We start from the raw sequence: 6,455 nt of genomic DNA, 5'->3' as shown, positions 1-6,455 counted from the left end.
ATGGGCCCAGTCGTGCTCATTTACCACCATCATAACCGAAGTGGTGATGTTTTAGAGTAAAATATAATCATTTAAAAAGGAGTGATAGATGGAATTTTATAATATTTGCAAACTATATTATTTAAACCTTCAATATGTGATGTAGATTTTTTGATATTAACCTTGTATATATTTTGGTTGATAAATTAAGGAGGATATTGTTGAGATTTTGACAGGGAAAATGGAAAAGGCCCCAGATGAGACATCGCCAAAATTCTTGTCATTTATCGGGAATTTCGACAAGCGAGTAGAGCTGGACAGCACCATCAAATATGGAGACCCCAAATACTTGCCAGCGCTCTCTATGGTGGCTTACAAAGCATCTTACGAGAACCAAGCCTACATTCAAACTGTTGTCACTGATCATTGGAAAGTAAGTCTTTAAGAACATCGCCGATCAATTGTACTTTCTAATGAAAAATTATAAAATTTGTCAATAACAAGTAAGTTTAATGCCAAATTTGCCATCAAATTTATTATTGGCAAAATTTGAAATTAGATCCCGTTTTCATAAAATATGTAGATCTCATGTCATTTAATAAATTAATTAATATTATTTTATGTTTGAATTGTAAAAGGCAATCCAAAAATAGATTTTTTCAACCAAAAAAAAAATAATCCAAAAATGCATTTCATTGCTATTTCATAAAATTTAAATTTGGCATTCGAACTTACTATTTATCTCATTGTTTTCTTATTTCTTTTATAGTAACATTACTATTTTTTAGCATTTATTATTTAACTATGAATAAAAAAATTTAGTATTAACATTGACATTTACTATTGAAAAATTTATATTAATGTTAAATTTTGCAAATTTCAACGGTGTAGTTTGCCATGATATGTACATATACAAACATTTCCTAATTTTTAGTTTTCTTTAATATTAAACTAATAATTATCCAGCCACTAATTTACTATATGTTGTCCATGATGTTGGGCAGATGGAGTTCTTGGGATCTTTCAATTTCTGGAATGGTAAATAGAAATAAGTGCTAATTAACTAACCCAGTTAGTTCGTTAATTTCTTTTATTTGAATTTGTAAATAGCAAAGTACTTACTTGTTCTGTTCCTCATCCATCGTTTGCAGACTATCAAGAAAAAGCCACAGCACAGGCTTTTCTACTTCGTGACAAAACGAAGAGCATGACACAATATTTGTGGCATTTAGAGGAACAGAACCTTTTGATGCCGATGCATGGTGTTCCGACTTTGATGTCTTATGGTACGAGCTTTTCGGAGTTGGCAAAATCCATGGAGGTTTCATGAAAGCTCTTGGTTTGCAGAAAAACATTGGTTGGCCTAAACAACTACAACCCAATCACACACGTCCAGCTGATGATCTAGCATACTATGCCATTAGGGAAATGCTCAAGGGTCTTTTAAGTCAAAATGCCAAAGCCGAATACATATTGACAGGTCATAGTCTAGGTGGGGCTTTGGCAATCCTTTTCCCAGCAATTTTGGTACTTCATGAAGAGGCAGAGCTATTGGAAAGATTGGAAGGAGTCTATACTTTTGGCCAACCCAGAGTAGGGGATGAGAAATTTGGGAAATTCATGGAAATGAAACTAAAAGAGCATGGTATTAAATATTACAGATTCGTTCATGGTACTGACATGGTACCTAGGTTGCCTTATGATGATAAGGCCCTTCTGTTCAAGCACTTTGGGACATGCCTCTACTATAACAGGCATTATCATGGGAAGGTAATTAAATTATAATATATGATCAAAAATTGCTATTTATATAGGGTTTTGATATCAAATTAATTAATTTAACCACCATTCATCCTCTACATTGTTTAAACTCATATTGTGGAAGAAGAACCAAACAAGAATTATTTTTCACCACTAGGGGCAATACCCATGCTGGTAAATTCATTCTTCGAGCTGATAAGAAATTTCACCATTGTCCACAAGAAAGGACCAGAATATAAAGAAGGGTGTTTTCTGAGAGTGTTTAGGATAATTGGTTTGGTAATGCCAGGCACATCAGCACACAGTACACAGGATTATGTAAATGCCACCAGGTTGGGTTCCTCCGATGTCTTCCTCTCTCACGATGAACCATCATCGATTGAAGAAGTTGTATAGAACTTTCCCACTGAGAGTGTGATTATGTTTTTTTTTTTTTTTTTTTTTTTTTTCTCTCGGATTTACTGAAAACTGTAGATGTCTTCTCTGAAACAGAACAATGTCTCTGCCTTGTGTCTCTTTTGCATAAAGACCACTGAGAAATTAATGTTCTGTCTAGCCAAACGAGTAGCCTGAGTCTCTGTTTCTCCATCCAAATCCCCTGCTTCTATTATTAGCTGTAAAAAGGATATTTTATACTGGAGATAAATTAAAATTTTATATTGGAGATAAATTAAAATTATATTTTCTCTTTTATAAGATTTTTATTTTATTTTATCAAAACTGCGTGTAAGAGAATATAATTGTTGAGAAAATTAGGCCCTTTTTCTAATTTTTTAGAATCTATGGATTAATGGAAATAAAGATCTAAATAGGAATATCAAAACACAAAGCATAAAAATTAAAAAAAAAAAACATAAAATATTTGACATGATTTTGAGATCAATATGATCTTTACATTCAAGAGTGCACTGCGTTCACGAATTCACTATCAAATATGTTTGAAGGTGTACAATGATAAAATCTCTTTCTTTGTCACGGCTTGTTTCTCTCTATTTTTCATCACACGAGCAAAATAGAAAATAAAGATAAAAGGTTACGTATATTAAACCTAAGGTATACGCGTCACTAAACATAAAACTTCCTTTTATTTAAGTCTTCACACACAACAACAACAATAAATAATAGTAATATATACATTTACCAGAAAAAAAAAATGAAATATGTAAATTTTGTTGAATAAATTAAACGAATTAAGATATGTCTACTCTACCATGCACCCTTATTCTTACTTCTTAATAAGTTGATCTTTGTTATATATGGGCTTCCATTTATGCTCGACATCTCTTACAACTATCATGTAATTAAAAATTTTAAACTTAATTTTTTTTTTTTTTGAAAAAAAAAAATGAAAAGAAAAGAGAGAGAGAATCTTGACGTCTTGTCAGAAACAACGCAATCCCTCTAAGATACCCTCTAACATACTTCATGAATATTTTTCATAGACGTCATGGATTTTTATTATTTTTTTTTCAGAAAAAAAATTGAGCATTATTTTATTTGGCTATTAGCCCATCACAATATAATCACCGATTCGAATTTCCCACTTACAAAATGCAATGGAAAAATGGATAAATATATATATTTTTATCAATATCCCAACTTATTTTTTTATTTTAAGATATCACTTTAAGTTAATATCTTTATAATCTCAATGTAATCTAAACAAACTATTTCTTTTACCTGTTAACATTCTACAGTCACATTCTATAATAAACAAATCGAAATGGTTCGTCTACTGGTTCTCCTACCTGTTGGTTTCATATATTTAGATTTATTTCTTCCATAAGGAAACCAGGTAATTTTGATTTTAGTGGTGTTATTACTATTATTATTATTATGTTTTAAAACTTGACATCCTTACGGCCAAGATGTAGCTCTGCTTCTGTACAGATTATAGTGCACCTATACACCCATATTATTGTAGGAATGGACATCGAATTTCACGTATCCTTAGGTAAATTTTTCGTGATTCACATGTGATTCAGTAATGCATATATATTGCGAATTGTATGTAATTTAAAGTCCATAATTATAATAATATGGCGACCTATTATAATAGCACTATACTTATATATATATGTATATATAGCTGTAGAGATTCAACCTGTGTATAGTAAGCAATATATATATATATATATATCCACTAGCAGCACGCAATCCACAACTAATCTACAAATAAGCAAATATAGATGAAATAGAAGATCTCATAACAAACCCATAAGAAAAATCTAGAGAGAGAAAGACAAGCATATAAATATAAGAGGAGAGAGAGAAAAAAAACACACAAAAGTTTTACGTGGTTCAATCAAGGTGATCTACGTCCACGGCCAAGCAAAGAGATGATGATTTTCATTATCTTGAAAATATTATAAGCTTAATCACCAAGAGCATGGCACCATTGATGGGATTTTGAAGAACCATCGTTTCTCTCTCTAAAACCAGGTAGAAAACATTGTTCTTACTATTTGGTACGAATTCCTAGGCTAACATATCATTAAAGAGGGGCAAAATCATAATTTTCTTTTTTCTCTCTCTCTCTTCCTTCCTTCCTCTTCACTTCATCACCAAACATTATTCCATCAACTCCTCATGTTTATCATTAATTTAAAGTCACAAAAACAACATTTCTTCACCTTGACTCTAAATTCCCAAACTCTTCAAATCGCTTCCTATCACTCTCTGCTTGTACACTCATCCTCATCACCTGCTTTGCACATTGCTTAGACTCATACATAGCCTAAGCTTCTCCGTTGGCACTACCTTGGTCAACATATCCGTCGGATTCTTTTCACCCGCAATCTTCACCAAATCCACTTCACCTTTGTCCATAAATTCTCGAATAAAGTGGTACTTCTTCTCGACATGCTTTGTACGGTCTGAGAAGGCTTGATTCTTTGCTAAGAAGATTGCACTTTGGTTGTCACAATGCACAATGACTTGATTATGGGGAACACCAAGCTCATTTACCAATCATTTTAACCATAATGCCTCCCTTGTCACTTCCGTAGCCGCCATATATTCGACTTCGATACTTGAGAGTGCAACCACCGGTTGTAATGATGCCCTCCAACTAATTGTATTACCCCAAGCCGAAAATATATTACCCGTCAAGGATTTTCTCTTGTTCCGATCACTACCAAGGTCTACATCACAATATCCGACAACACAATCACCATTACCATTGTTCTCTTTCCAATACAATAAGCCAACATCCATGGATCCCTTCAAATACCTTAGAATCCATCGTAAAGCCTCTTAATATGGTTTGCTTAGATTACTCATAAATCTACTCACCACACTAACTGCATAAGCGATGTCCGGTCTAGTATACACCATCAAATACATGATGCAACCTACGACACTTGCATATGGCGTCTTAGCCATGCTCTCCCTCTCTTGTTCACTTTTCAGACATTGCTTGGATGACAATTTGAAGTGGGGTGCTAAAGGCGTGATCACAGGATTTGCACTGCCCATGTTGAACCTCTCCAAGACCTTCTCAATATACTTCCTTTGAGAGACAAATATCTCCCTATTCTCCTTGTCCCAAAATATATTGATCCCCAAAATTTTCTTGGCTTCTCCAAGATCTTTCATCTTAAACTTAGAACTCATTAACTTCTTCAAATTTCAATCTTATCCATATGTTTGCACGCAATCAACATACCATTAACATACAACAAGAGAAAAATTAACTCCCCATTCGACAACTCTTTGTAATACACACAAAGATCAAACGTGCTCCTCTTGAAGCCAATACCAAGCATAAACTTGTCGAATTTCTTATAACATTGTCTAGGAGATTGTCTCAAGCCATAAAGGGATTTTTGAAGGAAGCATACCTTGGCACCCTTTGCATATTCTTCGGGTTGAGCCATGTAAATCTCTTCCTCGAGGTCTCCATGCAAGAATGCAGTCTTAATGTCCAATTGACGCAACTCAAGACCCTTGTGAACCACAAGTGATAACAAGATCCGAATAGAAGAGTGTCTCACCACCGGAGAGAATATTTTATTGAAATCCACTCCCTCCTTTTGAGTATAACCCTTTGCAACCAATCGAGCTTTGAACCTTGGTGCCTCAACTTCGAGTATAGCTTCCTTCTTCTTGAACACCCACTTGCAACCTACAACTCTTCCACCTTTAGGCTTGTCTACTAACTTCCAAGTTTGATTCCTATGCAAACTGTGTATAGCAAGCCATCTCCTCATCCATGGCCGCCTTCCACTTTACTGAATCTTTTGAAATCAAAGCTTCTTCAAAAGTGTTAGGTTTCGAATCCATTTCTTCCGCAACTTTGAGAGCATATGCAATACAATCTGCAAAATCATATCTCACCAGTGCCTTGGATTGTCTCCGTTCTCTATCATGAGCTAAATTGTAATCACGGAGGTTATCAACATCAACCACCTCCTCATTGGTATAATCAACTACCTCATCAACTTGTTCTTGAGCCATTTGTGTATCACGATGCTCCTCATAAGTCACTTTCTTTCTTGGATTATCTTCAATCCCAATAACAAATGTCTCCTTGAAAACTTCACCTCCACTCGAAGATTCTTCATCCTTCGCCAACCCAAGCATCTCACTCTCCTTGAACACCACATCCCTACTAATCACAAACTTCCTTGTATCCGGATTCCAAAGTCTATAGTCAAAACCCTAAGAAAATGCATTTCATAGATCTTGGATGTAACTTGCCTTCGTTTACATGA

General features: G+C 34.3%; 1 pseudogene; it reads left to right on the top strand.

Moving 5' to 3' along the window:
* Positions 1-2,158, top strand: LOC107424771 (triacylglycerol lipase OBL1-like; annotated as a pseudogene).
* The last annotated feature ends 4,297 nt before the right edge of the window (positions 2,159-6,455 follow it).

Source organism: Ziziphus jujuba, chromosome 7 (genome assembly GCF_031755915.1).
Source record: "Ziziphus jujuba cultivar Dongzao chromosome 7, ASM3175591v1".
NCBI classification, from domain to species: Eukaryota; Viridiplantae; Streptophyta; class Magnoliopsida; order Rosales; family Rhamnaceae; genus Ziziphus; species Ziziphus jujuba.
Note: the sequence above shows the minus strand (reverse complement) of the source record. Positions and strands in the feature narration are given on the sequence as shown.